This window comes from Sinohyriopsis cumingii, chromosome 15 (genome assembly GCF_028554795.1).
Source record: "Sinohyriopsis cumingii isolate HCF-2022 chromosome 15, ASM2855479v2, whole genome shotgun sequence".
NCBI lineage: Eukaryota > Metazoa > Mollusca > Bivalvia > Unionida > Unionidae > Sinohyriopsis > Sinohyriopsis cumingii.
The window spans coordinates 50,635,473-50,661,848 of NC_142975.1; the positions used below are offsets into that span (position 1 = coordinate 50,635,473).

Sequence of the window (26,376 nt, forward strand, 5' to 3'; positions counted from 1 at the left end):
TTACTTAGTGATGTAATTTAAAGTATGTGTAAATCTCAGTTATGTAACTTAAATTGTGGTACATTGTATTTCTAGTGAGACTGCTACAGTGTACAGTGTGACTCATTTCAGAGTTGACTCTGGAAGAAATTTTAAGACCATTCATTGTACTTTTTTTTCACTTTAATCTATTCTTTTGCTAAGTGATAATAGATGATTTCATTCACCAGTTGGGTGGATGAAATTTCAGCTGGTTTATTTACATAGTAAGTAATGAATTATTGCAGGAAAGAGCATGGTTTGATCAGAAAAATCAAGGATAGCATAATGGTATAGGTCCACTTAGGTACAATAATGTCAATACATAGATCTGAGTCCATTTTGGAATGTAAACATATACACTGTTGAATTCAGGTGTGCAACATAATCACCTTTGAAATGACACCTGCTGAACTACCAATAGTCCTGGAAGGGTACTTGATGTAGTCCTCTCACAGTGATATCTGGTATTTACTATTTACAGACCTCATTTTATTCCATGGTCACAAGTTACAGGTGTCAGTCCACTGCTCTCCTTGATCATCTGTGTCCGCCTGTGATGAGAGTTCATTGTTGCTCATGAATATGCATAAAACTGCTTAACCAATCACTGCAAATGTGAGTAAATGTAGTTACTATTGTGGATCAACATGGCCCATTTGTTATATTTTAATGAACCAATCAACATTTCTCATGCAAGCACAGTTAGATATTGATCAATAAAGCAAGTACTTTTATTGATATGTAGGAAGCTTGTTGCATTGTGTTGTTGATGACATATTTTTTTTTATGTGTGCTCATGAAAAATGAGGAAATCTCAGCACAGTCACGAGTCATTAAGGAGAGTAACAGATCATAACCCATGGCTTGCAACAATGAATTTATCCATGTCAAACTCTAACACCATTCTCTACATCTCTATAATTGCAAAATATCAGTCATTATTCATCCATTGTTCGTAATTTTTTCTTGATAATCGAAATTCTCGTTTTCTCTGATAATCGTGCTTTTTGTTTAAATACCAGTCATGGGAAAGGGTGTTACTGTCAAAGTAGAATTCATTAAATTTAGGAAGAGAAGGATGTAATTATACTAAATATTTAATCTGTCTTCTATACGTTAATTGTGTGCATGCTATTTAGTACATATTCATTGTCATGCAACTTGTTAAAACAGGTTAATGGAGTAAGAGACTTAAGTATTAGATATGGTAGGGTCAAACTTGTGTTATAATCATGCTATTAGAGGCATGTTATAATCATGATACTAGAGACATGTTATAATCATGCTATTAGAGGCATGTTATAATCAGGCTATTAGAGACATATTATAATCATTCTATTAGAGACATGTTATATCATGATAATAGAGACGTTATTAGAGGCAGGTTATAATCAGGCTTTTAGAGGCATGTTATAATCAGGCTATTAGAGGCATGTTATAATCAGGCTATTAGAGGCATTAATCAGGCTATTAGAGGCATGTTATAATCAGGCTATTAGTGGCATGTTATAATCAGGCTATTAGAGGCATGTTATAATCAGGCTATTAGAGGCATGTTATAATCAGGCTATTAGAGACATATTATAATCAGGCTATTAGAGACATGTTATAATCAGGCTATTAGAGACATGTTATAATCAGGCTATTAGAGGCATGTTATATCATGATATTAGAGATGTGTTATAATAATGATATTAGAGATATGTCATAATCATGTGGTTGGAGAAAGGTTATAATCAAGATCTTAGAGAAAAGTACCTTGCCCAGAATTAAACCCATTTTGATCTGGGCAGTATTATTTTTGTTCAGTAAGATCAGATTACAGTTAACATTTTGGAATGAAGTTGTTTTTGTAATTATCGAAACTTTAATGGGTAACTTTGGATTATTTAAATTTCTTGTGTATACATGTATGTATGTACTAATTTCTTTCCTATCTGATAACAGCACATATATTTGTTGTTTGATACTCAGTGGACTCTAATTGAATATCCCACCCTCTCTCTATGTCAATTCTCCATTGGCTAAGTCATACCAAAGACTTTCAGAAATGGTAATTGCAGCTGCCTCATTTTTCGCTGAGCATAAAGAGGTTAGTGATATGACTGATCGGCCTGGTGTCAGGAGACTGTGACTTGTTAGGACATGGGACATGATTCCACGTCTGTGGCATGATGCCCATTGGTAGACATCGCTATAAGCTGCCACACTGCAGATGTAGCAATATGAGTAAAGCTGCATTTAAAACACACACACACATACACACTCCTGGGTATGTTCATTTTAATTAGCAATAACTATATATGGAATTTACAGGGATTTATCTCAATGTTAGCTATTCTTACATTGCATGCACTTTGTTGCCATTGCATCCTGGTCAAGTTGGTAGTAGTTACTGCTGTATTGTAATGAGAATGTAGGAGTTTGGCCATCTAATGGTCATTTGATAGAATCACCATTTGTAAGAAGTTTGCTTCAGGCTAGACATGTCAAATCAAGAATCTTGACTGTCATGCAACTTAAATTTCAACTCAAAATTTGACGAAAATTGTCATTTACACCACACTCCCAAACCCTTTGAGAGATTATGGTAAATGTTTGAGAAATCAAAGATTCACTACTTATACTAACATATTTTTTCACTGTACCTGTATATTGGTAGCTTCTGTCAGTAAGGAATGTACAGAAATTCCAGAGTGATCTTTTTAAAATTTAATGGTATTAATAGCTTGTTTTCTTCTTGACAGAACAAAATTCCAAGAATAAATAACTTTTTTTTACAAAATAGTTGTAATATTACAAATATCATATTTATGATTTTTTTCAATCACATGTTTGTCATTTACACCACACTCCCAAACCCTTTGAGAGATTATGGTAAATGTTTGAGAAATCAAAGATTCACTACTTATACTAACATACCAACTTGACCAGGATGTACTGTGGTGGCCAAATCGAATGCTGTTAAAAATATTCTGGAGAAATCCAACTTTTGGAAAAATTTCAGATGTAAAACAAAACAAACAAACAGGTAATTTTTTAGTGCTTTACTAGTTTTGCTAATGTGTGAAGTACACACATATTCCTTTGTAAGACTGACAGTCTAAGATTTTAAGGACAGCAGTCATTGTCTGTTTTGAAGCTTACACAATTTTGTAAGTCCACTAAATATTTTCTTGTTTGTTGAGTAAGTGTGAAGTGTTTTATGTTTACAGGCCCTCTGTGATACATATAGATCCACATGTGTTGGCATCCCTCTCAAAGTTTCTCTGCCTATTATTTTAATAGTGTTGCTAGAAAATTGTAGGCTTCATGATTAGCACTTCCAATTTGTATCAACAAGCTCTCTAAAATCAGCACATTGTCTTTCACAGGGTATCAGCTTAAGTGTAAGATTAATCATTCCACATTAGTGACAGTTTATTTTTATTGCAATGTAAGCAACAGTTAACATCAAACTTATCTGCTATAGGGTACTGACCACGTAATTTGGGAGGAGTATGTGTGTAGATTTTCTTTGGAGCAGAGAGAGTTTAGTTTTGTTTTGTCTCAGAATAATAATTTTTTCTGGTACTGTAATGGATATAATATAGTATTTGCTATAAATCAGAGTAAGATATTTGTTTCTCCAAGTATTGATCCAAGTAAGTGACAAACCCCTGCCTCAGAACATTAAAGTGTAGGTCCCTAATAAAATTGTGGCCTACCATGGTGTGTTCATAAATACCAAGATACAGAATTTTTCATGGTACCCTGCTCTAACTACTTGTATAAAAATATGACAAAATTCTGAAGAAGAACCCACTGAGATGTAAGTACATGTATGTATCAACAAATTGCTGTGTATTTTTTTAAATTTTGTAATCATACCAGCAAATGAGCCATTCACAGCTATCTACAGTCTGAAAGCAGCATTTGGTTAAGAATTTTAACATTTAAAAGCCAAGGTGATATAATTTTGGTATTTATGTTAGGGGTGGGCAAAATATAGCTTATAGGTCAAATCTGACCTATGACCTGGTTTTATCCATTTACTAAGGGTAAATGGTGCCTGGTGCAACAATGATTTTTTTGGCCAATGATATTTCTGCAATTTCATTTTTATGAGCTGTTTGGTACCCAAAGACTTCTGGTGCCTGGGGAAAACACCCCTTCCCCATCTACATTAGTACACTGTTGTCTACAACACATACCATTTCATACTTGAAACATATAGCTTTTGAAAATTAAAAATGAAAGAAAAATGGAGGAAAATCTCTGGTATTTGTTTGCATTTTCTTTGCACATTACAAAAACCAGTCAGCTGGGGATTTTGACTGACATGCGTTGATTAAGACAGATTGGTGCTGATTTGCACTGACATGTGCTGATTAAGATTAATATGTGCTGATTAAGACAGTATGTATTGATTTAAACTGACATGTGCTGATTAAGGCTATATATGCTGATTAAGACAAGATAGGTGCTGATTTTGACTGACAGGTGCTGATTAGGACTGACATGCACTGATTAAGACTAGCATGCACTGATTTAGTCTGACATGCTGATTTAGACTGAAATGTGCTGATTAAAACTGTTATGTGCTGGTTAAGACTGATATGTGCAAACAAAAATCTGTAAACTAATTACCATATTGTTGTAATTTTTGATAGTTTATGGTATGATTTCTATTGATGTGTTATGAGCAATCAAGTGGTCCAAGTTGGCAGAAATGCTTACATTTTTGGGGTCTTGTTTAATTGTTTTTGTGCTTTTCAAGAACGAACATTAAAGGGCAGAACGTTATTTCTTTTCATAAGTTCAGCTGTGTGTGTAATTCATGGTGTTAATGGATGAAGACAAGTTGCAAAGAACCAGTGTTTGCACTGTATGGTTTTTGCAAAGTGGATTTGTTAAGATAGTAATGAGGAAACAAACTATATCAGCAGGCATTTGCAGAAGTTCTGTCATTGCCACATTCCATTCTTTTGAAAAATAAAGATTGATTCAAGAGAAATTCTGGACCAGAAACCTGATAATCAGAGTTGATGTCATCAGTGATTACCAGGTAGTATACTTGTAAAGGAAACAGAAATAAAGCTGCAAAAAAAATGAAAAGAACTTATATCTACTTATATCACTTCCATTGGCAGATTTGCTATTAGCATGAATGAAAGATCTCATGTTACTAGAGACCGCTCCTGTGGCCTAGTGGTTAGAGCATATGCCTTGGATGCAAGAGGTCGTGGGTTCGATCCCTGGCCAAGTCATACCAAAGACTTAACAAAAATGGTACTAACAGCTGCCTCGCTTGGTGCTCAGCATTAAGAGTTTAGAGTTAGGATTGGTTGGTTTGGTATCAGGATAATGTGACTGGGTGGGACATCATGCTACATGTCTGTGGCATGATGCCCCAGTGCTAGACATCTCTATAAACTGTCACACTGCAGACATCATAGCGATATGACTGAAACATTGTTAAAGCTACATTAAAAATCCAAAATCACACACACTCACCTTACTAGATGCAGTACTGTACATTGTTAGCAGTTAGCATTTAGCAAAGAAAGCTGAATGAAATCCGGTTGTTTCACACTCTGGGAGATGAGCTATTTTCTACATGTAGGCCACTTTAATCAGTTGATAGAGTCCATGATGGGTACAGTACTTGTTTATTATATCTATTTGTGTACATATGAGAAAAAGAGTTTAGCAGATAATTAATCTTCTACATAGAAAAAAAGCCAAAAATCACACATCTGTCAAAAAGCAAAATCTAGTAATGAGGACAAATACCATCTTCAAACTTAAAGTTATTGTGGGTTTTATATAAGAAAAAACTGTGTTGAACTAACTGTGAGATGTTTACCTAATTCTTTTTCATTTAATTGATAATACCTGTACTTGTGTTAATTATTATTGTAACATTTACCATCAGAATCTGATTCATGTTGAGAATACATGTCAATAAATGCACTTTTATTGTTGTCAGTTTCCATAAGATGCATAAAATTAATGTTGATCACAAATCCTGCTGCCTTAGAAGCAAATTTACTGATTAATCTTTTTTAATCTACTGATTTGATGTCATTGTTAATGTCACATTTATGAATGACCAGAAGAAAGCATGTTTGTTTCCCACCATAGCAGTGTGTCCTTGAGTGTGTCCTTTACGTACAGAGGCACATTATAACCTTTGAACTTCTAACCAAACCAGTGAATCAACATTGCCAGTCATATTCACTCAAACTTCACTATACCAGACACTGATCATGATGGGACAAAAAAATTCAGGTCATTTTGTGGAGGTGGTCAAATTATGGAAATTAAATTAGTACAAGACTAGTCAGGATGGGCAGCACTATTTGGTCATGCTAGAGGTTGCCTGCCAATACAGGTAGTTGTGGGGGGTGGGAGTAGGTATATATATATATATATATATATATATATATATATATATATATTGGGAGTAGGTATATATATATATATATATATATATAGTGGAACCAAATCTGTTGGGTGGAAAGATTTACTTGGTCCAGAATTTATCATTTTTTTCTCTCCAATAAATCAAGACATCTGCAGAAAACTGAAACCAATTTGGGTTTCAATTTATTGTCCTTTCCCCACTCCCCAATCGAAACACACTTCAAATTTGGAAAAGTGTTGTAGCATCTAAATTCCATAAAACATACTTATTTATGATCCAGAAATATCCTGCAGTAATGCTTTAAGTAAAACACACCTGAAACATGCCGTGCCAGATTATTGACAGCTAGCAAATACCATCATGAGTCTCTGAAATGTCCCAAGGGCATGCCTGGTTAAAACAATGCTTGACATGCCCCAACACAGATTAGGGCTCAGATAAAGGCTAATCCAATGTCTTTGCACCTGAAAGAAGAGTCAGGTATATTGTTAATAACTAAATGCTTGCAGAAAAGCCTATTAAAGAAGATTATGTTTACCTGCCTTATTATCTAATCATGGATCTTGATGTTTGTTTCTAAAAATGGTCAATATACCTGTATCTAATATTAAATACACTGTTTTAATAACAAGACGGAAAAAACAATATTCAGAAGGAATATGTGTTATTCAGCAATATTTTTAAAAAAAATGTTAAAAAAGCAAATAACTTGTTAAATATTTTGCTCTCACACACAGACACAGATGTTCTCTGACAATTACATTCTTTCTGTCATGTCATATAATTACATTCTTTCTGTCATGTCATATAATTACATTCTTTTTGTCATGTCATATAATTACATTTCTGTCATGTCATATAATTACATTCTTTCTGTCATGTCATAATTACATTCTTTCTGTCATGTCATAATTACATTCTTTTTGTCATGTCATATAATTACATTCTTTCTGTCATGTCATAGAATTACATTCTCTCTGTCACTCTTCTTTTTTCACATGCAAAGACAAGCAAAATTCTCTCTCGATCTGCCTCAAAGCATGTGAAAAATATTAGTTTCGTGGTTTAAAAAATTGTTGGTCATATAAACTAAGGCTAGTGTTAATGGCCATGTGTTTGCATATCTACTTGTAAATAAAATACTTATCTGGTACTATTTTATAACTAACCTTGACTGTTGCATTTGACTTGCAATGAGTCATTGCCTGGAAAGACAATTACAAAGCAGGTAAAAACAAGACAAGCAATAAACATGAAATAAAATGTTAAATTTACATGACTGTTTAATGGAAGTGTTGTTGGATTTTTTATAATAGATGTTGTGCCTTGAACTCCAATGAATACCAACTAGGTTGCAATTTTTTTCAGGTTAGTACCAACTAGGTTGCCATTGTATTATCAAAGTTCATTAGCTAATTAGGCATAAAATGTAGCCATGTGTTTTTATTCCAGTACCCTGTTCATTACCCCACCATTCAATATATTTGGTATCCCACTCTACCTGTACCCTATTCATCACCCCACCCCATTAATATATTTGCTAACCAACTCTACCTTCACCCTATTCATCACCCCACCCCCTTCAATATACAGTGTTGTGTATTTGGTACCCCAGTTTACATGTACCACATTCATCACCCCACCCCTTCAATATATTTGTTATCCCGCTGTACCTGTACCCTATTCATCACCCCACCCCCATCAGTATATTTGTTATCCCACTCATCCTGTACCCTATTCATCACCCCACCCCCTTTACTATATTTGATATCCCACTGTACCTGTACCTTATTCATCACCACACCCCCTTTAATAGATTTGATATCCCACTCTACCTGTACCCTCTGTATCACCCTATCCCCTTCAGTGCAATTGGTATCCCCCTCTACCAGTACAATTTTTTTCATCCCAACCCCTTAATTATATTTTGTTTTCCAAGCATGTAATCTAACAAAAAGAAATCTTTATGGTTATGTAAGTCTTCTGTGATCTTGACCCAAAAAGTGGCTAATTTTGATATAACAGTTTGAAAATAGTTAGTGTTACCTATAGAAAAATTAATATGATATATTTCAGAATTCTTCAACTGCATTTGAACTGGGACTTACAGTAATGATGTCACATTTTTCTCACATAAATCTGGGTCTTCCTTGCAGATAAGTAAAATATAATTAGGCTTACCTGCCCCCTGCCTGCAAATGATTGCTACCTGGATTGCTTTGTAACACAATGCAAAACAGTTTGATTTACCTGTGGTTTGAACAAGAAAAGAAGAAAAAATTCTTGTGAGTCACAACCAGTCGAGTTCATGTCACCTTTATTATATATCGCCACACTTTATACAAACATCAGATATTTGTGATACACTCTGTCTGTCTGTCTGTTAGTTTATTGATCTGTCTAAGCTGTGTCCATATCCTGCTAAATCACTGGGTGGAATTTGAAACATAATTTGTAGTTATATTGTTCCTGTATTAACCAGGTGTGAAAGGGATAATTGGAATGACTATGGGCTTTTACATTAAGTTAAGAAGAAACCTTGGATGGTGATTCATTGCCACTGAGAACTGTATTCTGAACTGCTTTTGTATACATGGAACAATTTGGCAGCAGGAGACATTTAGTCACATTTGAAACAATCTCTCTCTCTCTCTCTCTCTCTCTCTCTCTCTCTCTCTCTCTCTGTGCTTGCTGTCATAATATATGTAGTGCACTCACCAAGCAAACAAAATTTATGTGTGTTTCTACAACTACTTCTGAGTTATTTTTCATGATGTGACAGAATCAGCAGAACAGTGTTCTGATTGGTGATAGAGAGTGTCTTCCATGGCTTTCACCCCCTGGGATCCCTGAGATATACAAAGGTTTGTTGTACAAATAGCTAATTTATTTTGACATTTTAAAATATTTTCTGACCAAATTTCATACCTACAGTCATAGCAGAAAGGTGCATAATATATGTGATGGATTTTGCATTCAGATCCATGTGTCACTATGGGCAGGGTGTGTACCAGGGGCCCTGCATTGGTGTTTGAATAGTATGGTTATTGTGGGTGTGTGTACCATGGGCCATGCATTGGTGTTTGAATACTAGGGTCACTGGGGGTGTACCATAGGCCATGCATTGGTGTTTGAATACTATGATCATTCACAGTGGGTGGGTGTACAAGGAGCCCTGCATTAGTTTCTGAATACTATGGTCATTGGGGGGGGTGTACCAGGGGCCATGCATTGGTGTTGGAATACTAGGGTCACTATGGGGGTGTACCAGGGGCCATGCATTGGTGCTTGAATACTATGGTCATTCACAGTCGGTGTGTGTACAAGGGGGCCTGCATTAGTTTCTGAATACTGTGGTCATTGTTGGGGTGAGTTCCAGGGTCCATGCATTGGTGTTTGAATACTAGGGTCACTATGGGGGTGTACCAGGGGCCATGCATTGGTGTTTGAATACTAGGGTCATTGTGGGGGGTACATACAAGGGGTCCTGCATTAGTTTCTGAATACTATGGTTATTGTTGGGGGAGTGTACCATGATTCTTGCATTGGTGCTTGAATACTATGGTCATTGTTGGAGGCGTGTACCAGGGGCCATGCATTGGTGCTTGAATACTATGATCATTTTGGGGGCTGTACCAGGGGCCATGCATTGGTGTTTGAATACTAGAGTCATTGTGGGGGTGTACCAGGGGCCATGCATTGGTGTTGGAATACTAGGGTCACTATGGGTGTGTAGCAGGGTCATGCATTGGTGTTTGAATACTAGGGTCATTGTGGGGGTGTACCAGGGGCCATGCATTGGTGTTTGAATACTAGGGTCATTGTGGGGGTGCATACAAGGGGTCCTGCATAAGTTTCTGAATACTATGGTTATTGTTGGGGGAGTGTACCATGATACTTGCATTGGTGCTTGAATTTTATGTTCATTGTGGGAGGCGTGTACCAGGGGCCATGCATTGGTGCTTGAATACTATGGTCATTGTGGGGGGTGTACCAGGGGCCATGCATTGGTGATTGAATACTAGGGTCATTGTGGGGGTGTACCAGGGGCCATGCATTGGTGTTGGAATACTAGGGTCACTATGGGTGTGTAGCAGGGTCATGCATTGGTGTTTGAATACTAGGGTCATTGTGGGGGTGTACCAGGGGCCATGCATTGGTGTTTGAATACTAGGGTCATTGTGGGGGTGCATACAAGGGGTCCTGCATAAGTTTCTGAATACTATGGTTATTGTTGGGGGAGTGTACCATGATACTTGCATTGGTGCTTGAATTTTATGGTCATTGTGGGAGGCGTGTACCAGGGGCCATGCATTGGTGCTTGAATACTATGGTCATTGTGGGGGGTGTACCAGGGGCCATGCATTGGTGATTGAATACTAGGGTCATTGTGGGGGTGTACCAGGGGCCATGCATTGGTGTTGGAATACTAGGGTCACTATGGGTGTGTAGCATGGTCCATTCATTGGTGTTTGAATACTATGGTCATTCACATTGAGTGTGTGTACAAGGGGGCCTGCATTAGTTTCTGAACACTATGGTCATTGTTGGGGAGTGTACAAACAGGACCAGCCTTAGGCTGCTTTGACTGATTTGGCTCTCAGGGTTCCCCTGTGCTAGTAATTAAAAATAATATATCTAAAGAGATAAAGTGGTGAATGATCCAAATTTGGCCCAGCGTTTGCTAAGGCCATCAATGTGTACCAGGGGCCCTGCATTGGTGTCTGAATACTATGGTCATTGTGGTGGTCGGGGTACCAGGGACCCTGAATTGGTGACTAAATACCAGGGTCATTGTGGGTGTGAGTATCCAGAGGCTCCCTATATTGTTGTTTAAATATTATGGTCATTGTGGGGGTAAATACCAGGGGCTATGCATTGGTGTTTGAATACTAAGGGTTACTGTGGTTGTGTGTGTACCAGGGGCCCTGCATTGGTGTTTGAATACTAGGGCCCCTGATGGCAGACATGGGTTTGTGCATTTTGCAGTTGGACTTGTCTTATAAGCATATATATACAGTAATTGGCTGCAAGAAGGCAAGTTAAAGTGTTTGGTTTCTAATGTGTTATATGAAACTCCTTATTATTAAGGGAAATTGATTTTAAAAATTGATACCTCAACCACAAAATTATCTCCTGCTGATACCATGTATAAATGAATTTATTGCCAGAGAGACACACATACACTCTTGAGTACCTAATTTTCAGATATGTATAAACAGCTAACTGCTTTGCCGGAACAGCTGCTACCATAGACATGTTCCGATCTTGTATAAAAGTTTTAAGATTTTAGTACCAGTTAGTCAGAGTACTTCACACTTTTACATGCACAAATAGTACACACATGCACAAATAGTACATACATGCACAGATAGTACACATGTACATGCACAAATAGTACACACATGTACAAATAGTACATACATGCACAAATAGTACACAGATACATGCACAAATAGTACACACATGTACAAATAGTACATACATGCACAAATAGTACACAGATACATGCACAAATAGTACACACATGCACAAATAGTACATACATGCACAAATAGTACACACATGTACAAATAGTACATACATGCACAAATAGTACACAGATACATGCACAAATAGTACACACGTACGTGCAAAAATAATACACATATACATGATAGATAGTACACACATACATGCACAAATAGTACACACATACATGCACAAATAGTACACCTACATGCACAAATAGTATTCATATATGTACCAATAGTACAGACATACATGCTCAAATAATATACACATGCATGCACAAATAATACACACATGCACAAAAAGTACACATATATGCACAAATTGTTACACATACATGGACAAATTGTATCCATATGCATACACAAATAGTACACAAATGCACAAATAGTATCAATATACAAATGCATAAATAATAGACACATATATACACAAATAGTTCAAGCATACTTGCACAAATAGTACACTAATACATACATAAATATTACACACAAACTGCACTCTTGCAGAAACACTTTTTAAAATCTGCTTTGCCTGGTATGGGGTTTGGCAAATTGCCCATTTGATATTGGCATAAAACTTGGAGTTGTATTTTAATGTTAAAGTTATTGCAAATTTATGTATATAATTAAAATCCATGAACAGAAATTGTCACACAACGTGTGTATGTGCATATATGCATGCATGTGTGTGTTTACATGGTGTATTGTGCCCATATATTCTAATACATGTACCAGTTGAATGTCCATATACTGGCCGCCTGTATAAAATGATCCATAGATTTTATACTGATGGTATCTGGTTTTGGGATGTTGGTATCTGCACGTACATATAGCTGAGTATTACACTGTTTGCCTAGCTGGTAAATTCTTATGTTTATCAAATTCTTGACCTTGGAATTTCTTCCATCCCGTTTGGGGGGCTGAGCACTTGGATGTGTGGGTTTGGGTTGCTGGAGAATGATAGGTACATGGCTGGAATTTGTGTTTAGTAGTTACATTTTTTGTGTTTAGTAGTTACATTTTTTCATGAGTGGAACAAATATTTGCTTGCAAAATCCTATTGCTTGTTTCATTTTTTTTTTGGACCAATCAATCATACTGTAAAGCAGGGGTTTGTGAGTAAGATGGAAGTACAGCAGTTGAATAAAAAAAAGTACATGAACAGCGGAATTTTTTTCTTATTTTTGCTGAAGTCTGCTTTTTAATGAGCATGAAAATGTGGTATGCAATTTCAACAACCAAAAAAAAAATGCAATATAATGCAAATGAAAGGAAAAAATAATCATAAAATTAATATGCCATATTACTTAAAATGAGCTTCTTTGCAACATCTTGACCAAAATAAAATATTTAGGCATCACAATTACTTGTGTTCTCTGGGTTTTGTAAAATCCTACTGGAAGTACTTGGATGGAAAATGTTTCCTTTATGTACCTAATGTGAGTTAAAACTTCAGCAAAGATTGAATCAAACACTAGTACTTAGATATTCTGAATGTTCTAGGACTTTCACAAGAGTGTTTCCTGGATCTGACACCAATAGGGGCAGGGCTTAAAATTGGCAGTCAAGTCTGTAGCCCAAGGCTAGTAAATATTGTGTCAGATGAGTAGTTTTCATAATTTCAATTAGTCTGATGGCTGGTAAAGTTTCACTTGTTGCCAATCTGCATTTGATGGGAAGGACTAGTGCAAATTCAGCAGGACTACTAAATTTTTCAGTCAACTTGTCCATCTGGCTACAAGGAAATTCATGTTAAATCTTTCAGTGGTATTCTTGCAGGTTACAGTCACCTATTAATAGACTATTCTAAAATATAATCTAGGAGTGTAATAACGACTGTGTTGTATGATAGGGTATAATTGTTATGGGAAATCACCTAAGAATCGATTATGTTAAGAAGAAAATTATTAACTGAGTAAAAATGTAAATATTTACTAACATAATCAAGTTCAAGATCATACCTGTGGTGCAAGAGTGACTGTTGTTTTAGTGCAGTGGTTCCCAACCCCAAGTCGTGACCCAAATCTGGGTCAAAAGTATGTTCTGGAGGTTTGCTGGAACTTTTTTGAGGGTGGCAAAAAATGTGGAAATTGGGTCATGAGGCTCAGAAAAATAATTTTTTAGGGTCTTGGCCTAAAATGGATGGTAGCCACTTTATGAGAATCTGGTATAATAGTGACTGTGGTATATAGAGGTATGTGATTATATAGAGGTATGTGATTATATAGAGGGATGTGATCTATGAGACTGTGGTATAAGAGGGACTGTGTTATATAGAAGTGCCCTGTAGTGAGGGAAGAATGTTCTAAGACTGTAGCATGAACTGTCAAGTATATAAGGAAAAAAATGTGCTACAGTAAAGCTCTTGGTGGACACCTTTATAGAAAGTTAACAAGATCATATAGAATAGTCTGTAAACCCCTTTCTGAATTTCCATTTTCACTCAACCTTGGTTTAAATGATATTGCCCATAATTATAGTATGATTCCCATGATAAGACCACTGGCCCAGCCTAATACTGTATATACACACTTCTAAGTCCAGCCTTAACTTCAAACTACCTGTTTCCAGATTTGCCATCACCTAATGCACCTGTTGATCTGATTCTATGCAGTTTTGTTAGAAGCAATCAGTAGCCACATAAAATACCCTGATCTTCCAGCACATTATGGGATGGTAGATCAGGGTTTGTTTTGCAGGTGGACTTAACTTATAAGTGAGTATGGACGATTTATCAAAAGGTAGTCATTTTTTTTATTCAAACACGGATAAATATTTTCCAAAATCTTTATTAATGTGGGATTGTGGGTGGGAGGACTTATCATTTAACATGGGTTTATCATCAGATAAATACAGTATACATGTACTTTGTAGTTTTCCACTGGGTAGTTTTTCGCTGGATATTGTGGATGAGACAGTACGCTGGATCCAGTTTGCTGTACCTCACCCCCCCCCCCATATTTTAATGGTAATTGAAATTTGTTTTTCACAAAATTTAAAAAAATTCAGTTGTAATTTAGAAGAAATGTTGTCTAAATTTTCATCATTCAGTTGCACATACTGTAAACACAGAGTTTGACATGGCATTTTGTTTATGTACTGTTGCATCATGCTAAACTTTCTGTGATGTAGCAACATGCTTATTAGGTCATTCCTGTGCTAATTATTACAGCACCCAGTTAGCGCTTGACCACATGCAAAACAAAAAATATATTGCATAAAATATTAAATATTCATGAAAGACAGTCTATAGTGTAGGACTGGAAGTTCCTATCAGTGTAAGAAGGTAGGGACTATTTGTTTTTAACAGTTGTTTTGTTCCTGTTGCATGTTTGGTTTGGGATTGAGTTTTCATTCAGGATTGACTCTGAGATAAACCTGACAAACTTGATTTGCATACTGATTAAATGGACTTTTGTATGACTGTATAACAAGAGTTCATTGTGTGCATATGCATCTTTCAATTTGTGATAAGCATTTTTAAATATATGTTGTACTTTTAGAAAATTTGTAGATCCAGGACTGATAATAGTTCACTGGTACTGTGTGACCTTTCTGCAGGTGTAAGGCTTTTTTCTTCTTCTTTTTTGTCTATATTGATGGTGTAAGGCTTTTTGTTTCATTGTTGTCTATATTGATGGTGTAAGGCTTTTTGTTTCATTGTTGTCTACATTGATGGTGTAAGGCTTTTTGTTTCATTTGTTGTCTGTATTGATGGTGTAAGGCTTTTTGTTTCATTGTTGTCTATATTGATGGTGTAAGGCTTTTTGTTTCATTGTTGTCTTTATTGATGGTGTAAGGCTTTTTGTTTCATTTTTGTCTATATTGATGGTGTAAGGCTTTTTGTTTTATTTTTGTCTATATTGATGGTGTAAGGCTTTTTGTTTCATTGTTGTCTATATTGCAGATGTTCAGATCATTTTATTTTGGCAGATGAGTGCTTGGCATACATATTGCCTGACAGAAGATACCAAAATATTATTTAGAATCAGAGGTACAGGAAATTTACCATCATATTCCTTTCCCTTTTACCAAAAATCCAGATTAAAGACCAGAGATCCCAGTGTGCCTTGGGTCACTATGCTGATTGGCATTTGCATAATATGTTTAGTAATGGAAGCAATATTTGGTGAGGGTTCAGCATTGTATGTTCAAATCGGAAAAACTTTACTGTTTGAATGCTTTTTATCAAATATTGTCAAATTCTTTGGAGTCATTATTGAGAAGTGACAGTCTGTTTTTAAATTTTTTATTGTTAATTGTGGCATCCAGATTTGATAGCAGCCATTGAGATTTGTACAAACATTATGTTCAGTAGTTTAATTTTTAGAATAAGTTGTTAAAACAGCTTTGTCTTTTTTGAAACACTGGTTGTATTGGAAGTTAGTTTGGCATTATTTGTGGCCAGAATTGTTAATTTGTGAAGGTTTGAGAACATAAATTTCATGATATAAATTGATGCTGCATTGTCATGGTTTACATCCATCAAGAGCAAGCATATAAAACTATGCTTTGTTCCGAGTCGGTGGAAAGAATGAGTTTAATATGGCATTTGGATACAGAAGGCATAGTGAGTAAGTTTTTTCCACGGCTTGGAACAGAAGAGTAATGCCATTTTATATTTTGTATTTACCCTATTCTTTCAGAGTTCATTGTTGTAGAGTTAATGGAATTCAAAACAATGAAATTTATTTCAAGTTTGATTTGGTCTATTTATGAGTTACAGGAATCAGTGAAAACAGAGATTTATTCAAGTTTGATTTTCATAATAATATTGAAGTGCTTGTATGAATGGGTGTTAAAGAAAAGCCTTAAATTGTTTGAGAATTTTTAAGTTTGATTTAGTTCTGTATAGACTTGCTTATAAGTCGAGTCAAACAGCAGACAACAATAATAATGTGCCTGCAGATCATAGTTTGTGTTGTTTTGTTCTATTGATTACTCTAAACAAACTGCACAGACTCAGATCTGCTAGTGCATTGTGCAGTGTCAGATCTGGATCTGTGCAGTTTGCAGTTGTACTCTTCTTTTAAGCGAGTATATATAGTATATTAAGAGGCATCAGTGATAACCCCAAAATTAGACTGAGTCTGAGTGTGCGAGACAGAAATACGGATAGTACGTCCATATCAGAGCTGGATTGGCTGTGAACACTAAATGGATTAACAAAGAAAATTCTTGTTCAGAGCAAAAACAAACAGTTTGATTTACAGGATACACATTTTCTATATTTACATGCTACTTTATTTTGTTGTGAAAAAAGGAAAAAAATCGTGTGATTATTATGGCATTGTATAGTCATTGTGACTACAGCAGGGTTCAAATGAGTGACATTGGCACAATGAAAAGGTCACTGCCTCTTAGAAATATCTTGTTGCACCAGAGTGGTGCATACAAATTTAAGTGAAGTGCTACTTGAATTTACCACTGCCTAATTCTTTTCTGAACATTACAGTCACCAGTATATAAAGCATCTATGTCATTGAGACACTAATTAAAATTTTATGTAATTGAAGCAGTCGGAGTAAGACACAATTAAATTTCATTGTTACAGTAGTCAGATTACAAGATATATCGTTGTTTTCACTCAGTATAACATGTCAGGTGGAGCTGTTCTATAAGCAAGATCAGCAATCCACAATGCAGAGAAGGCAAACAGTCATCTGTCTTTTTGTGTGTGTCAAATTCAGCAAAATGATCATTCAGTTCGGCAGAATATAATAAACCACATTAGCTTGATGCCCGATACTGAGCGCTTTTCACCCGCATCATACCCTTTATATAAAAAAGACAAGGATCACAGAATGATCATTCATCTGGTTTTCTACTGGACAGTTTTCAGCTCTGTCCCTTTCTTAATGTCATCATTTGTGCATGTGTCCAAAGGAGTGTCTGGTATTCTTGAGTTCCATCTATGGCCACTCTAAAAGTGCGACACTTGCTATCTCATTCCCTTAATCTTTCATGTGGATAAATACTGGTCAAAGATCATATTGCACAAGGACCCTAAATACTGATCATGTGGATAATACTGGCAACAGATCAATTCCACAATGACCCAATACACTGATCATGTGGATAATACTGGTAACAGATCAATTCCACAATGACCCAATACACTGATCATGTGGATAATACTGGTAACAGATCAAATTCCACAATGACCCAAGACACTGATCATGTGGATAATGCTGGTTACAGATCAAATTCCACAAGAACCCATGACACTGATCATGTGGATAATATTGTTAAAGATCAAATGCCACAAGGACCCATGACACTGATCATGTGGGTAATACTGGTAACAGATCAAATTCCACAAGAACCCATGACACTGATCATGTGGATAATACTGGTAACAGATCCAATTCCACAAGCATCCAAGACATTAGTTGTGTGGATATGACTGGTAACAGATCAAATTCCACAAGAACCCATGACACTGATCATGTGGATAATACTGGTAACAGATCAATTCCACAATGACCCAATACACTGATCATGTGGATAATACTGGTAACAGATCAAATTCCACAATGACCCAAGACACTGATCATGTGGATAATACTGGTTACAGATCAAATTCCACAAGAACCCATGACGCTGATCATGTGGATAATATTGTTGAAGATCAAATGCCACAAGGACCCATGACACTGATCATGTGGGTAATACTGGTAACAGATCAAATTCCACAAGAACCCATGACACTGATCATGTGGATAATACTGGTAACAGATCCAATTCCACAAGCATTCAAGACATTAGTTGTGTGGATAATACTGGTAACAGATCAAATTCCACAAGAACCCATGACACTGATCATGTGGATAATACTGGTAACAGATCAAATTCCACAAGGATCCAAGGCATTAATTGTGTGGATAATATTGGTAACAGATCAGATTCCACAAGGACCCAAGACATTGATTGTGTGGATAATATTGGTAACAGATCAAATTCCACAAAGACCCAAGACATTAGTTGTGTGGATAATACTGGTAACAGATCAAATTCCACAAGAACCCATGACACTGATCATGTGGATAATACTGGTAACAGATCAGATTCCACAATAACCCATGACACTGATCATGTGGATAATACTGGTAACAGATCAAATTCCACAAGAACCCATGACACTGATCATGTGGATAATATTTGTAGCAGATCAAATTCCACAAGGATCCAAGACAATAATTGTGTGGATAATATTGGTAACAGATCAAATTCCACAAAGACCCAAGACATTGATTGTGTGGATAATGCTCGGTAACAGATCAAATTCCATAAGAACCCATGACACTGATCACATGGATAATACTGGTAACAGATCAAATTCCACAAGGATCCAAGACATTAATTGTGTGGATAATATTGGTAACAGATCAAATTCCACAAAGACCCAAGACATTGATTGTGTGGATAATGCTCGGTAACAGATCAAATTCCACAAGGACCCAAGACACTGATCATGAACCAGTGGGCATGTCAGTCAAAACATGATAAAAGACATCCATATGGATAGTTGACCAAGCCCACAAGTACCCATGACACAAGTAAAATTAATACTGTACTATATTCAAAAGAATCATTGTAGTGAATTTTACTAGGCTCAGACATTTTTGGATGATATAATAATTTTGATTCACTCTTTACAATATCTACAAACAAATAATGGCTTCTGCTATTAAATTGTGTATGTGTGATTTAGATTTTTAACCTAGTTTTAAAACTTTTTTCAGTCATATTGCTACACAATCTGCAGTGTGGCAGTTTAAAGTGATGTCTAGCACTAGGCATCATGCCTCATACATGTAGCATGATGTCCCACCCGGTCACATTATCCTGACACCAGGCCAACCAGTCCTAGCACTAACTTAATGCTGCGCACCTAGTGAGGCAGTTGTTAGTGACATTTTTACAAGTCTTTGGTATGACTCAGCTGGGCTTCGATCCTGCGACCTCCCATATCTGTGGTGGATGCTCTAGTCACTAGGCCACCAGAACAGTTTAGAGGAATAAATAAAGTTGCAATTATAATTTTTGGGTGGGACATCTGTTATATTGTCTTCATGGAATGGCTTATCTCAGTAGCAAAGAATGAATATTGGGCAATGTCAGAATTATTGGTGGCTCTTTTAGATTACATGTATATTGATGGTTTAGTGGCACCATTATTCTGAATTCTAGATGAAACTCTGATAAAGTACATCAAAAGTAACACTAAGATTTGTGATAAATGAGATGTTATTTACACCATTGTTGATGAAATAATTCAGGGTACTAAAAAAATTCTTGACCTTGCCTGTTTGACACTTTGTTTTTAGAATGTTGATAATTGGACTTGGCACTCTAACTGGGTAAATGGTCTGCAGGCATCATACCTTATTAATCCTTCTGCATTGCACAGACCTTCATGTAATCTGTGTAGAACTAGTCACCAACAAGTAGGTGTATCAAGGATAAAAACCTACTTGTCCAAACCACTTGTCCTGTTTGAGAAGTGGGTTGGTGGGTAAGGACAAAAAAGCATTTTCAAGAGAAAAATATATAAAGAATCTATAATCACCTTATCTTTTTGTACAGCAAACTAAGTCGCAATTAAAAAATACTTGGAGACTTGTTGCATGTTAAATTGGAGCATATATGGTAGTGTGGTTTGTTCAATGATCTAATTAGGCGAAGAGCTTTCACTTTATCTGTCATTTCCCTTCTCAGGTGTGTGATTTTTTTACATTCAGTGCATTCTTTTCATGACAGAGAACACAGTGAAGTGATGATCACATTACAGTTCAAAAATATCATTGGTGACAAGTATTTGTTGGAATGTCCAATTGAATTAGGGATTCTAAACATAAATGTACCTTAAAATAGTATCTTGTTTATTGTTTTCTCTCTCATTTAACAATATTTGATACTGTGTGCTTGTTTTGTGCATTCTTCAATAAAGAATTACAAGTAATGTAAATGCCAGTGGCTTTATATTTTGTGGCATTTTCAATGGACAAAACTTTTCTTTTTCACAGCATGGAGAGAGGTGTGTATAACTATATATATGTGTTTTAAATCCACTCCTGTGCATGTACATTATTCGATACCTCCCAATACAAGTGGTGATTTAGTGTTATACATTTATTTACATTACAAGGTTTCAATTGTCTTCTGAAATTCCTTAAGTAATGAAATGTTTCTGATTCAACTCATAAATGTCTGATTCTGTGGAAAGATTCACTACCCTAAATACTCACTTAAAAGATAAGCCCAATTGCAAACTGCACAGACCCAGATCTGCAGTCACATAATGCACCAGCAGATCTGTGTCTGTGCTGTTTGTTTGGAGTAATTAACAGAACAAAACATCATAAACCCTGATCTGCAAGTGCATTGTGCTATGGAAGATCGGGATCTTTGTTGTTTGCTGTTTGACTTGACTTATAAGTGAGTACATACAGTATATTCTTTCAGTGTTGCATGAGGCTGTTTGCTTCTTAAGTATTGTTGTAAATGCAGACACCGCTCTCTCATCTGCAAGCCATTTAAGGCTTGGGAGTGCTGAGTAAACATTTGTGGTTTGCTCAAAACCACTGATCAGGGCTATAAGGAGTCAAACAAACTTCTTGAGAAAAAAAATGCAAATATTGACTGAACACCTTTGAGTGCTAAAGTGAAAAAGTCTTCTATGATCAAATGAATAAAATGCAGCTCAAATTTTGCAGGAATTTTCCTCCATTTTGTTTGGTTATTTTTAATTGCTTATAGCTCTGTCATGTAACAACCTTTAACCTTTGAAAAAGCACATTGTACAGAGCATGAAATGACTTCCTAATTGTGTATATTATTTATAGACCCAAGGATATATCATTTGATAGACATCTCACCCAATTTACATGTACACAAAGATTATGGACCTAAATCTTTCAAAATGTTTTCTCTTTTTTTTAGTTTGGTTTTGAAAAGAGGGAGGAAAAGTATTGACAAAAGTGTGTGTGGACAACTTTTAAGTTAGGGAAGAGTCTGTCAACTAGTTCATATGTGTAGCATTCAGATATTTAGAAAAAATTATATTAAATCATTCTCCTTTCTAAGGTTCATTGGAAACACGAAAGAGTCAGGATTAGTCAACATGGCAGTACAAATTATGCTGACAACCAGCAATATTGGCACAAGTTTTCAAGCATGGTGGGCTGCTTGAGCATGATGATAATAAAATTAGATAAAAATGAACCATTTTAGCCTTTCACTTAATTTCTTTTTGATAGTTTTGTGCTTTGGTAAAAAATTTATTTGGACTCCCCACTCCACTTCCTTGGTTTTATATTTGCATGTTAGGCTGTAGGACTCTTGCCAGCCAAGAACCTTTTACAACATGTATATCGATGTGTATTCTTCTATCATGTACTTGCCTTCCATAAATCAAATGTAGCTCAGTGGTTTCCTTTGTATAAGTCAGAACTCTGGCATGGAAAGGAAAATCATGCCAGGTTTAGCAAAGATCTTTGATGTGATATTGCTGTACGACACAGCAAATACATGATTCCATCAAGTCTTAATTTGATTATTTAACAAAATAAAGTTTGGAATAAATGAAACTTTGTAATGTTGATATTAAATAATTTTATTTGATTTACAGTTTTTGTTTTCATGTGATAACACAAGATCAATATTTTCCCTGTAAACATAGATTAACCAGAATTTTTGGCGGTAGCAAATTTGCACAATCACTTGATATTGAAAATGTAGTTGTTCATGAAAGCTATATATAAGTATATTTTACCAAATATTAACCATAAAACCTTGACCATGATCATTTTGCCTATAGTGCATTTTACATTCGCAAGGTCCCCAGGTAAGCTTGTATGCTTAACATAAAAACAGTGCAAAAAAGTAATTTGCAAGTTCTGTTGGAAGCCAATTAAGCAAAGAAGAAAAAAAAACCACAGAGACAATGGAAACAATGTTATCAAGACAACATATAGTATACAATCATAGATTATAAAATGAAGAAGTTATTTATTCATCAAGTCCATAACTTTTGACTTGCCTCAAAGGAACATCATGGAACTATAAGTGGTCAAGTGTTAACATTGTCCAGCTGGCATCGCCTTTGAATAAGGCTTTTGAAGTGTAAGTTCTATCCACAAGATTTGCCCCATGACAGTTAAGTGTTCCCACACTTTGGATGTCATTCATCAGAGAACCTGGAACATTTAACATGATGTTGAAACCAGAAGTAGGCCTGGATCACTAAGTGCACATTATGCTGACCTTTGTTTGAATTGAATTCTAAGCATGAATCCTTTCTTTTCATAACAACTGAGGTCGCCAACTTAAGTTGTAATATTTACCAAAATGTCTACACATGTACATGGTTTACAATGACTGAAACGATGCCATTCAATGGAAATGATTAGAAACTCAGTCCTTCCTGTATCTACCCATTAGGCTTACTCAATAGCTAGCTGTTGTATACCTCTCTCAACTTGTCTTTCATTTGTCTTTCATTTTGATAGGATATAATTTTGTTACCTGTCTTTTTGGATATATAGTACAAGATCACTATGATTAATGTGATGAAAAATTGACAAAAAGAAAAAAGATATTTTAATTGTTCTTACTGCCTGGAATACTTTTATAGGATCTAAATGTACAGTGACCAAGAAGTCATGAATGCAGTGGCTTCAAAACTTAAAACTGCATTACTTATAATAAAATGGTTCTAGTCAAAGGTTCTGTTAAGAAACAAGTTGTTTAAAGGGAAATTTTATAGTTTCAAGAAATTTGGTATCAGCTTTAAATCAACCTGATGTGTAATGTTATGTAATGTGTCATATAACAAAGGTTTGAAATAAAACTTTGGCTTTTTCGTGGTGAAATTAAATCATATATATATGTTGTAAAAAAAGAAGTAGTGCACACACACACACACACACATGCATGCACGCATGCACACGTGTGTGTGCACACACACACACACGGCTGCAGTTATCTTTTAAAGTATTACATTTAATTCGGAAGTCAGTTTAAAGGGACAATCCATTGACAATTTTGTCCATGGAGATGCATCGTCTTTGTGTAAAGTCACAAAGCTCTTTGTGTGAAAATTAAATGACAATTATTCTTACCTAAAAAGAAAAGTAAACTTTTGTTAAACTTGGTTACCAATTTAAGATCGAGGTATATTTAATTTAACCACACAATTTAAAATAGGAAATGTTAATTTCATAGGTGTCCTTTATGTAATCAGTCAGTCGTGATGCATTCTTTACATAGATTTATGTGAAACATCAATTTAGAAAGCATGTTGCTGGCAGTTCAGTTGTATCTAAATTATCATGATTTTAGACTGAATGCTTTATTCCATGTTGCTCATTAAACAGTTATGTTATTCCACACCCCATTAATGATATAATTGAATTGCTCTAATAGTAATGGGCTGTGGATTATGCCATGATAAACTGAATTTTTGAAGTGCAGAAAATAGTTTTTCTCATCCTTTTATGTGCTGATGGCTTTCCCATGGTCTGTCAAAAAGAGATGCTGATTTGTTCTCCTCATGATGTTTTTATTTCTCACACTCAGTTTTTACAGACAGGCATGAGTATAAAGACAATCTAGTATCTGATACTGTGTGGGATGTACATGAAGGAAATTGTCTTGAGTCATTCCTTTGAGTGCCGGGAGTTATATTTGTTCTACTGCTCTTAATTGCACCAGTTTTAATCTTGGCACATTTACAGGCCAGCATTCCTTTATATCCAGTTTTATTGTGGATACCAATCCAAAGATGAGTGTACTAAATTGTGTTTGATCCTACATTCATTCTTGGCATGTTTAATTTCTTTCTTTGCATCTAAATTTGGTTGACTAGTCTTTAGATCTGGTGTGAAAATAAGCCTACCTTTATGGCAATAGAACTTAATGGAATTCCTACTTTCCTACCCTCATGTTCAGTTGAATCAGTTGATCTGTATATGAATTACTCTGTTTGAGTATGGCTTGTATGTATGCGTTATCTGCCATACTCATATGGAAATGATGTTACTGCCATTGGGATGTATTATTAATGGATTTGATGCCATAAAGACAACAGCAAAAAATACAGATCTTTGATATCATGTAGATTTGTCTATAAATTATCCATAGCCATCTCCCAACCTCTGCCCATACCCATGTAAATCCATTTCCAGTATACTGCAATACAGTGCACTAAGACAGAGTAACATATTGATTATAATTGGCTGTGTCCTCAGCATTAGTTCGTTTTAATTGATACATGTTTGCCAAATATATAAAACCCATGATTCTGAATACGATGCCCAGCCAACAGAGTTGCTTTGACTTCCTTGGCCAGGCATGTCTTCATTGTGTCTTATAGAGAATTTGCAAAGAGAAACGAAGTTGTTCTGATTGTGGAACTATACAAAACTGAATACAGAAGAAGTAGAAATGGATAGATATCTTTTTCATTTACCCCAAAAGCGTTATTCTCATTCCATGCATTGGTGCAGATAATCTAGTCAGAACGGAAACTGTAATATAATCCTCAATTAAATGGTATCCAATTTTCAATTTCATCATTTCTAAATTATTCAATTTATAGTTATAAATCTGGTGGCAGTTGCTTCTGTATTCTATGTCACAATGTTCAGTGACATTCTAATGGGTGAGATAAATGAAAGATCTAAACCAAACATGGTTTAATAATAAAATACTGTCATTAGTAAAAATCACTCTTTGCAAGATGATTTTTCAGTTTGATAACTCTTTTACAATTCTAAATTCTACCACCATACTGTTTTCCATGGAGATGGAGATGGCATATAATTGGTCATTTCCATCGCATCCAGTCATATCCATTTTGGGTTTTGTTTATTAACTTTTAAAGAACTGTATTGAAAAGTAAAGTCTCAATTGGGCTTGTATAAAGATCTAAGTCAGGTTTGCATTTCACCTACATGTATTTCCATTGAAATTTGACTGAGTTATGGCCCTTTAATCTCTTAGAAGTTTCCTGGGTATCATTTAGCTTATTTACACAAAATTGCTTTTGACAGGATTCAATAGAATGAAACCAGATTTGGTCTTGTATTGACAAAATGTGTTTTAAGTTTCATTTTGATATACATCTGTTAGAGCTTTACTGAGTTTTGGCCCTTGTCTGACTTATATGTTTTATTCCATTATTAATTCCTTTTCCACTCTGAAACTTTTGCCAAACTTCATGGATTGAAATCAGATTTCCTCAAGGACTTTCTGTTGACAAAATGTGTCAAGTTTGAATTTCAATCTCCTTTTGTCACCTAGCCAGAAGGCCAAATGAATATCCAAGGTATAATCTTTTGTCATGCATACATTATTCTTGTCATGTATTGTCAGTTCACAATTGTTTTTTACAACTTTTCTCAGAAACTGCTTGACCACCATGTATAT

At 35.5% G+C, this 26,376-nt stretch overlaps 1 protein-coding gene and 1 long non-coding RNA gene across 3 annotated transcripts in view; one reads left to right on the forward strand and one right to left on the reverse strand.

Moving 5' to 3' along the window:
- The window catches only part of LOC149781783 (uncharacterized), a 143,611-nt gene that overhangs the window by 19,646 nt on the left and 97,589 nt on the right, over nt 1-26,376 (forward strand). The gene's annotated exons all lie outside the window — the stretch shown is intronic.
- Nucleotides 193-7,998, reverse strand: LOC149781784 (uncharacterized). The gene is made up of 3 exons (XR_016414527.1): nt 7,600-7,998; nt 6,746-6,894; nt 193-628 (listed from the first exon to the last, which is right to left on the reverse strand). It is a non-coding gene; the product is annotated as an uncharacterized LOC149781784 (long non-coding RNA).